Genomic DNA, 10358 nt, shown 5'->3' with positions numbered 1-10358 from the left:
CTGACTTAGACTATGCAGACGTCTTTACTGATGCTATACTCTAACCTTAAGGGAAAGCTCACAATTTCACTCCACCCCTTTTCCCACTCCAAGAGGGAAGGATTGTGATGTGAATTATCGACAGATGAAGGACACACAGAGCTTACAGTAGAGGTTTTGTTGGGAAAGAAGGAAGCCAAACTCTTTTCCTATTGACAGTTATTATTCTCCCTTCTTATTATGTCTTTGGAGATAGATTGCAGACATTAAGTGGCACCGAGGTGGGAACTGGGACAAAGTGATACAGCTGCTTAGAGCAGATTTAGGGCTAAGCCTGCAAAGAGAAAGGTCAGAGCTGGGTCTATGCAGCCCAACTGATGACAGGCACTGGGGCAAGGCTGGGAATAAAGAGTGAGCCTATAACTGGTATAACCATTGTGCTCATTCTCTAGCTGTGTCCATCATGGACAATGTTAAACTATTACATAAAGTTTCTTTCTCATAGTGAAGAGACATTCCCTTGACTGGTATTGATTCATTCTTTCTGGAGCTTTCTTTTCCATGTGCTATTGGCTTATTTGTGTTACCCCAAAATTCAGAAGTTAAAGTTCTAACCCCTAGAGTTTCATAATGTTACTGTATTGGGAGACAAAATCTTTAACAAGGTAATTAGACTAAACTGAAGTTGTTAGAGTGGACCCTAATCTAATACGACCGATGTCCTTATAAGAAGAGGAAATTATAACACGGACGCATACAGAGAGAATACCGTGTGAGGACTCAGGGAAGAGGACGGCCATCTACAAGCCAAGGAGAGAGGCTTAGAAGAAACTTTCATGACCCCTGGATCTCAGACTTCCTATCCTCTAGAATTATAAGAAAATAAGCATCTGTTGTTAAAGCACCAAGTCTGTAGTACTTTGTTAAAGCAGTTCTAGCAAATGAATACACCATGTTTCAACCTTTTCATATGAGTAGATACATGTCTTTTCTTTGCCAGGTTAAATATTCTTTCTCCCCTCATACATTTCATTGTGGCTTACCAACTGTCTACCATCTTAATGTTTTTTTTTTTGTTGTTGTTGTTGTTGTTGTTTTGAGCCAGGGTCTTACTCTGTTGTCCAGGCTGGAGTGCATGGACTGCGGATTGACCTCCTGGGCTCAGGAGACCTTCTGCCTTGGCCTTCTGAGTAACTAGGACTACAAGTGGGTGACACCACGCCCAGTTGATTTTTTTATTTTTTGTAGAGATGAGGTCTCGCTATGTTGTCCTGCTAGTCTCAGCCTCCTGGCCTCAAGCAATCCTCCCGCCTCAGCTTCCCAAAGTGCTGGGATTGCAGATATGAGTCACTGTGCCCAGCTTCTTCTTCTTCTTCTTTTTTTTTTTTAATATTTGTTTTTCAAATGCTTCTATCCAATGGTTCAGCAATTCTACCTCTAGGCATTTTCCAGAAGCACAAAGGTTTATGCACCAATATTTTTATCCCAATGACACATATTATTTTCTTCAATTGAATAAAATGATATATTACACATACTTTATTTCACAGAACAATAAACCCAAAATAATACACATCTGATGACATTTTCTAATAATGTGAACACTTATAGGTAAAAAGTGAGATTTCTTCTACATTTACCCAGATACATCCTCCCCAGAGATAACTATGGAAATGTATCCTCACATACTTATAAATAGAAGTACACTCACGTATCTAGTTCTCAATACAGAAATGGGAAAACAATTATACATAATATTAGAATTTTTCACATATAATATCACCTTTATCTTTCTGTGTTAATTCAATTTCATATCCTTTTTTCCTTCACTGCTTTCATAATTCCTGTCCAGCTTTAAAAAGCTAGGTTGTGGCCAGACCCGGTGGCTCACATCTGTAATCCTAGAACTTTGGGAGGTAGAGGTGAGAGGATTTCTTGAGATCAGGTTCAAGACCAACCTGGGCAACCTGGTGAGACCTCATCTCTATAATAAATCAAAAAATTAGCCAGGTATGGTGGCGCACACCTGTAGTTCCAGCTCCTTGGAAGACTGAGGTGGAAGGATCACCTGAGCCCAGCAGATCGAGGCTGTGGTGGCCATGAGCATGCCACTGCACTTCAGCCTGGGTGACAGAGTGAGATTCTGACTCAAAAAAAAGAGAGCCAGGTTGTCATCCTCCTGATACGAACTCTCCTTTCTTAAGTGTCTGCTAAGTGTCCTTTCTCTAGGCTCACATAGCACTCTGAACATAATTAATAACCTCAAATATGACCATAGTTAAGAATGATGGGCCGGGCTTGGTGGCTCAGCCTAATCCCAGCACTTTGGGAGGCTGAGGTGAGTGGATTACCTGAGCCCATGGGTTCAAACCCGCCTGGGCAACTTGGCGAGACCTCTACAATAAATCAAAAATTAGCTGGGCGCGATACCGCACACCTGTAGTTCCGGCACTTGGAAGGCTGAGGCTAAAGGATCACGGGAGCCCAGCAGGTTGAGGCTGCGGTAGTCAGGAGCATGCCACTCTAGTTGGGCCGATGGAGTGGGACTCCTACTCAAAAAAAAAAAAAAAGAAAAAGAATGATGGCACTAGAGTCAAGCCACCTGGGTTTGAATCCTCATGTGTTTGTTTTCTGTTGCTTATCGAAACAAATTATCACACAGTAGCTTAAAACAATATGAATTGGAAGATCAAAAATCTTAAAATCAAGCCTGGCATGGTGGTTCCTTCTGTTATCCCAACACTTTGGGAGCCCAAGGCAGGAGGACTGCTTGAGTTCAAGATCAGACTAGGCAACAGTGAGACCCCGTCTCTACAAAAAGTAAAAAAATTAGCCAGTTGTGGTGGTGCATGCTTGTAGTCCCACTTCAGCTCAGGCATCAGAGGCTGCGGTGGGCCATGATCACGCCACTGCACTTCAGTCTGGGTGACAGAGTGAGAATCTGACTCAAAAAAAAAATCCTAAAATCAAGATGTCAGCAGGGCTCTGTTCCTTCTGGAGGCTCCAGGGGAGAGTTCATTTCCTTGCCTATTTCATCTCCCAGAGGTTGCCTGCATTCCTTGGCTCAAGGTTTCTTCCTCCGTCTTCACGATTGTCAGCATAACATCAAGTCTCTCACTCTTTCTCTCCTTCTCTCTCTTTCTCGGCATTTATCATCATATTTCCTTCTGTGACTCTGACCGAGCTATCGTTCTCTTAAAAAGACCCTCAACCGTGGGCCCATCCAGATCATCCAAGATAATCTCCCCATTTTAAGATCCTTAATTTTATCACACCCGCAAAGTCCCCTTTTCCATGTAAGATAATATTGCATTTTGACCATTTTACTTTACAGGTCATTTCCATGTTAGCTGATATTTAGAGTTTCTGGGAATCAGGAGGTGGCCATCTTCAGAGAGCCATTATGCTACGTACCATACCTGGCAGTACCATCTTGTTAGCAAGATATGCCTCAGTCTCAACATCTATTAAAAAGGACAGAGTAATCGCTCCTACTCTTAAGGTTGTGATGAAGGTTCAGTGAGTCCACACATGTGAAAGGTGCCTGAACATCGTATATGCTCAGTTATGGTGGTTATTATTATAACTAGATAGTTATCTAGTTACTTTCTTTGTCCCACACTAGACTGCTAGTTACTTGAAGAAAAGAACAGAATTTTATACATCTGTGCATTCCCAAGACTTAGCATAGGGTCTGAGACATATTAGGTGCTCAATAAATATTTATCAAACTGAGTTGCTCCACTTAAGAGACTATTATTTATCCAGTAAAAATGATAGAGAATTTGAAATAATATGAAAAACATCTTCATGCATTATGTTGTCATATGAAATGACAAAAGGAAAATAAAATATGCACAGACCATCACAGCTGTTTTAAATATGCAGCACTAAAAATTAAGCATAAAAATAGATTGGGAGGAAATATGCCCAAACATTAAACGTTAACACTTGGTCTTGGAGTGAAAAAATGAGGGGTGATATTTTTTTCCTCCTGTTTTTTTAACTCTCAGATTTTCTCTATTGAGCATATTCATTTTTTAAGATGTAAAAATAATTTTCATCTCATATACACATACACACGCATATCTTGTTCACTAAATGCAAGAAGTGACATGATATACATTGAGTCAACTCAGACTGATTTGCTATCTAGGTTACGGTTCTGAGTCCAGCATTTATGAGCTGGGTGAAGTGAGGAAGTCACTGTTGTGGATATTGTCGCTGTTGCTGTTTTCTGCTGCCCTATCCTGAGAGCTGAAGAGAGGGACTATCTACACACAAACTGCAGTGAGGTCCAGTAGAATAATACGTGAAGTACTCACCCCATTGTGAGGCATACAACAGAAACTGAATAAATGTTAGCCATTCTTCTGAGGTTACTTTTTTTTGAGTCAGGATCTCACTTGTGTGAGACAAGTGTTGGAGACCAGTGTGCCCAACCTAGTCTTCCCATGTCACCTAGACTGGAGTACAGTAGCACAGTCATGGCTCACTGTAACCTTGACCTCCTGAGCTCAGGTGATCTTCCTGTCTCAGCCTCTCCAGTTGCTGGGACTACAGGCTCATGCCACCACATCTGGTTAATTTTTTTTTTTTGTAAAGACGAGGTATCACTGTGTTGCCCAGGCTGGTCTTGAACTCCTGGGCTTAAGGGATCCTCTCATCTCAGCTTCCCAAAAGTGCTGAGACTGTAGACATGAGCCATGGCACCCAGCCTCGTGGTTACTATTATTGAGACAATACTGTCAAACACACATATGAAGAGTTATAAGGAAGCATTTGTTTAGAGAAGGAAGCAGAGAAATCGGAATTAAAACCAGCTTGTTGTATCTCAGTATATATAAGATATTTCACTTTAGCTTCTTTCAGGTAAAGACGTACAAGATCTGATAATAAATATAAAAGTTATTTTATTTATTTATTTTTTGAGTCAGAGTCTCACTCTGTTGCCTAGGCTGGAGTGTAGTGGCACACTCACAGCCACTGCCACCTCAACCTGCTGGGCTCAGGTGATCCTTCTGCCTCAGCCTTCCAAGTAGCTGGAACCACAGGCGTGTGCCACCATACCCAGCTAATTTTTTAATTTATTGTACAGATGAGCTCTCGCCAAGTTGCCCAGGCCGGTCTTGAACCCCTGGGCTCAGACAATCCTCTTGCCTCCACCTCCCAAAGTGGTGGGATTACAGGTGTGAGTCACTACACCCAGCCACAAGGGTGTTTTTAAAACATTCTGTTTTTAGCAGTAGAACTGCCCCTCACCACTCAAATTTTATGCAGATTCTCCAGATATAAAACAGATCAAAACAACAGCTCTGGTAAAAATAGGGGTCAGACCACATGTTTGCACTCACCCTCACCCTCACGGATTTAAGCCTTCTCAAAGAATAACGTGGCGAGCACGGTTCCAACACACACCTAAATGGTCCATGAGTTGTAACTTCCCCAACTTCTGGGAGCAGGGGCATGGTGTCGCACCCTATTGTGGCTTGAGGGGGCAGCCAGGAGCAAAGGGCATATAAGAACAGTTGTGCCCAGGCTCCTGAACTACTTGGCACAGATTCGTGCATGTCTCAAGCCTGTTCTTTAAGAGCCGTGCCCTTATTTGAGCCGGAATGACACGCAGGGATTGTCCTCAAAGGCTGGTCCTCCTAGGACTTGACTACCCCTTTGTTTGCCCATTCATCAGCAGGTGGTGGCTGAAAGGTCCCCTTTGATTTTCGTGGCTCTGGGGCAGCGGGCTAAGACATGAGCTGAATAAACATCGTATCATTTGGCACTGGCAGGATTCCTGGTAGCCTGGGTCAGGCGAGGTTTAAGGAGGATTAGGTTTAGATTAGAAAAGGGGCTGAGTTATTTTTTTATCCCCTGTGGTCTCTTAAGTGCCTCAGGGTTTTGTAAGAGGAGAGTGGGCTGACAGCCTAGGCTTGGTTGCTCCAGAAATAAAAGTGGTGAGTTTGGCGTTCTTTTCCAGAAGATCTGAGTGTGTGCTGATCCTGAGTGTGGTTTCTGTTGTGAGGGTCGTTGCCTCTTGGGAATTTACTGAAAGATCTAGAAGTTTTCTCTAGAGAATTACAGATACACACACACACACACACACACACACACACACACACACACACACAGTTAATTTTACTTATTTCTAGGGGTCCCTGAAACACCTAGGCTGCAGGAATTTTCAGAGTTCACATGGCTCACTAATAAGAAGCTGCACCTTTCCCCTAGGTGAGTCTGGGGGTGCCCTCACACCTGACTGTCCTCAGGAGTGACTCTCCTCAGTGACTATCGGCCATTCGAATGGAACTTGCTGTCACATCGCCAGGTTTCCTTGGCAGCCTGGCCTTAGAGAGGCTCGCTGGGGGCTCTGGCAGGGGCTCTTGTTTATTACACAAAGTCTTGCTCCACTCCCTGGTGACAGCTTGCAAACCCAAACTATTTCATTTCCCAGCGACAAACAGGTTGGAGGAGAGAGGATAAAAAAACAAAACAAAACAAGGCGGACACCTTTTGAAGGCATGACTTTTCCTTGGCGTGCACAGAAACTTGTTTTTTTCATTCCAGTGTCCTGCGGCTCTGCTTTGCTTCTCTAGGGGTAATCCTAGTTGTCTCTGCCCTCCACTGAAAGGCATTTTTCCTCCCTGTTCTCTTCTCTCTCAGTGGAGTTTTTCTTCCACCATTTTTTTTCAAAGGCTAATCCAGGACTTGTTTCACCCAATTAAGTGGATGTTCCTTTTTTGACTGACTTATTTGCAGAAACTACAATGTGCATAAAAAGAGGGGTGGGTGCTGGTATCAAAGGAGAGTGGGAGAAATATATTCCACTTCTATAAACAGCTGTCTGCCTCTCATCTTTACCACAAAAAAATCATGACTCAGAACCCTTGCAGTAGAGCTATTAGGCACTGTAATGCCCAGTCTATCGTTTATTTGTTGTGCTACAGTGAGCAAGCTAGTTAACCTCTCTGAGCCCAAGTTTTCTCCCAGGATTAAAAAGGTACCTGCTAGAGAGGGCAGTCGTGAGAATTCAATGAGTATGTGGGCCAGCTTGTTATCAGCTCTTGGACTCCAAGTGAACATTCAGGAACTGTTTATCTTTAATATTTTAAACAGATTTTTATACCCCAGTGGAGCACCGTTTTCCCTGTAAAAATATCGTCTAGTATTGCTATGATCTGAATGTCTGTGTCGCAACTCCCCCCCCCCACCTCAAATTCATATGTTGAAACTAATCACCCATGTGATGGGAATGGGAGGTGAGATCTTTGAGAGGTGATTAGATCCTGAGGGTGGAGCCCTTGTGAATGGGATTAGTGCCCTTATAAAAAGAAACCTCTCTCAGAGAGCTACCTTGCCTCTTCCACCATCTTTGAACCAGGAAGCTGGCCCTCACCCGACTCCATTCTTTATTTAACACGGCCATCAGCAGAGAAGACAATACAAACTTCTGTAAAAGTTCATATTTATTAGAGCACTTTCCATGTGCTAGATGTCCTAAGCAATTTACCTCACTTAATCCTGTCAATAACCTTCTGAATAGGTACTCTTTACTATCTCATCATTTTATAAGTGGAAACACAGTCTCGGAGAGGTCAAATATATGGCCCAGGATCACAGAACTTGTAAGTATAAAGCTGGTACTAGATCCAGAGCTGCTGCCTTATGTTGCTTTGGTCCACATTTTTTTTTTGAGTTGAAGTCTCACTCTGTCGCCCAGACTGGAGTGCAGTGGCACACTCCCGGTCACCGCAGCCTCTACCCACTGGGCTCCAGCGATCCTTCCGCCTTGGCCTTCCAGGTAGCTGGAACTACAGGGGCGCGCTACCACGCCCAGCTGATTTTTTTGACTTATTGTAGAGACGAGGTCTTGCCAAGTCGCCCCAGTGGGTCTCGAACCCATGGGCTCAGGCAATTCACTCGCCTCGGCCTCCCAAAGTGCTGGGATTACAAGCTGAGCCACCAAGCCTGGCTGGTCCAATTTATTTATTTATTTATTTTTTCGAGTTGGAGTCTCACTCTGTGGCCCAGACTGGAGCGCAGTGGCCGCTCCCGGCCACCGCAGCCTCGACCCGCTGGGCTCCGGCGATCCTTCCGCCTCAGCCTTCCGAGTAGCCGGAATTACAGGCATGCGCTACCACGCCCGGCTGATTTTTTTGATTAATTGTAGAGATGAGGTCTCGCTGCCCAGGCGGGTCTCGAACCCGCGGGCTCAGGCCATCCACTCACCTCAGCCTCCCAAAGGCGCGGGATGACAGGCTGAGCCACCAAACCCGGCTGGTTCAAATTTTTAAGAGACTGCGTTGCATCTCTTTCCACTCCCTAAAATAATACGTTTCACTTGAGAAGCTCATCTTTTCTGGCTTTGATAGGATGGACAATGTCCTCCTAGCAGACTTCTCAGATGGCTTAACATTGTCCAGAGCAAACAGCCTCGGATTTATTTAAAGCAGCCTTCACATTGTTTGTAAAACTGCTGGGTAATTTGTTTTGTAACCGCCATGCAGAAGAAAACTATGTGAATGCACACATCCTTCAGTGCTCATCAGGGAAAGCAGAAGTAAAAGTGTTCACTTACATCATCCACAACATTTGCTATACAACATAAACAGTTCTTACAGCCATATACAGATTCAAGCAGTGGCGCTTTTGTAAAAACTTAGACCTTGAACTCTAGTCAATCCTCATTTCTTTTGGCCCTGAGCCAGTTTTGAGTCTGAACTAAATTCCTTTATGTAAGGTTTGTTTTGTTTTATTTCTGTGATTATAAAAAAGAGGTCTATGTCCATTGTAGGAACAATGCAGATGAGTATAAAAAAGCCAATAAAATAGGGCCAAATTTCTTAGTGTTTGATCTGGGTCTGATTCAAAGCTCATTTGGGCCTGGAGAATACCCGTGTGGTTATTGTGAAAAACTGCAAGAAAAACCTTTTGATTTTAAGGCCGTTTAAGATTTTTGCCATAAGTCATTTTAAAACCGTTGAATTAGAAAAAGTTTTTTTCTCTGCCCTAATTGTTATAGGTAAATCTTTAGAGAATTGCTAAGTGGAGAAAAAGTCAACCTATGACATTCCTAAATGCTTCATGTTATAAGGCAAACTGGATTCTTGCCTTCCTGAAACTTTCAAAATGATCTGGAATCGAGCTTTCTAAACTGTGACTTTTTTTTTTTTTTTTTTGAGTTAGAGTCTCAATGCATCACCAGGTTGGAGTGCAGCAGCACGCTCATGGCCACCCCGGCATCAACCTTCTGGGCTCTGAGCTCCAGCAATCCTTCCGCCTCCACCTTTCAAGTAGCCGAAACTACAGGCATGTGCTACCATGCGAATTTTTTGATTTATTGTAGAGATGAGGCCTCGCCATGTTGCCCAGGCTGGTCTCAAACCCGCGGGCTCAGGCAATCCTTCTGCCTTGGCCTCCCAAGGTGCTGGGATTACAGCCTGGGACATCGTGCCCAGCCTTCTAAACTGTGATTTTAAAAGACAATTAGAAATGTGATTTCCCACTCCCCATTGTTCTGCATTTCTCTTCCTATTTTTAGAAGATTAAAATATGCCTATCAAAAGAAAATTACAAAACTCCAGTTACATGTATATCGCCTTTGGATATTTGCAGTTGTTAATATTTGAATCTTGTCTGACTATGACTCAAAAGACAGATTACCCCCTCTCTCTATATTTTTCTTTCTGTAATGGCCATCAAATATTTTTATCTATTTGAAAGTCATCTTTATATACTGGCTGCATATGAGCATGTCATAGAAAAAGGATCATGCCATTTAATTTTCCATATTCTTCTGTGTGTGTGTGTGTGTTTGTGTGTGTGTGTGTGTGTGTGTGTGTGTGTGTGTGTCAAAGTCTCACTCTGTCACCCAGGGAGGAGTGCAATGGCTCACTCACGGCCACCACAACCTTCCAAGTAGCTGGAACCACAGGCACTTGCCATACCCAGGTAATTTGTTTGATTTACTGTAGAGACCAGGTCTCGCCGTGTTACTCAGACTGGTCTCGAACCCTGAGCTCAAGCAATCCTCTCACCTCAGCACCGCAAAGTGCTGGGATTACAAGTGTGTGCCACAGTGCCCGGTCTGTCTTCCTTCAATATTTCCTTTATCTTTGGGTAAAGAAAAAAGTCATTAGGGGCCAGATCAGGTGAGTAGGTTGGGTGTTCCAATAGTTATTTGTTTAACTGGCTAAAAACTCCCTCACAGACAGTGCTGTGTGAGCTGGTATCTTGTCATGATGCAACAGCTCCTTCAGGACCCCTTTTGTACACATTTCTAAAGTAAAGATTTCCAGTTAAGATTTTTCTGAAGCTGGGCTCGGTGGTTCAGCCTGTAATCCCAGTACTTTGGGAGGCTGAGGTGAGTGGATTGCCTGAGCCTG

Source organism: Carlito syrichta, unplaced genomic scaffold (assembly GCF_000164805.1).
Source record: "Carlito syrichta isolate Samal-C Ts95f unplaced genomic scaffold, Tarsius_syrichta-2.0.1 Scaffold312501, whole genome shotgun sequence".
Classification (NCBI taxonomy): domain Eukaryota; kingdom Metazoa; phylum Chordata; class Mammalia; order Primates; family Tarsiidae; genus Carlito; species Carlito syrichta.
Note: the sequence above shows the minus strand (reverse complement) of the source record.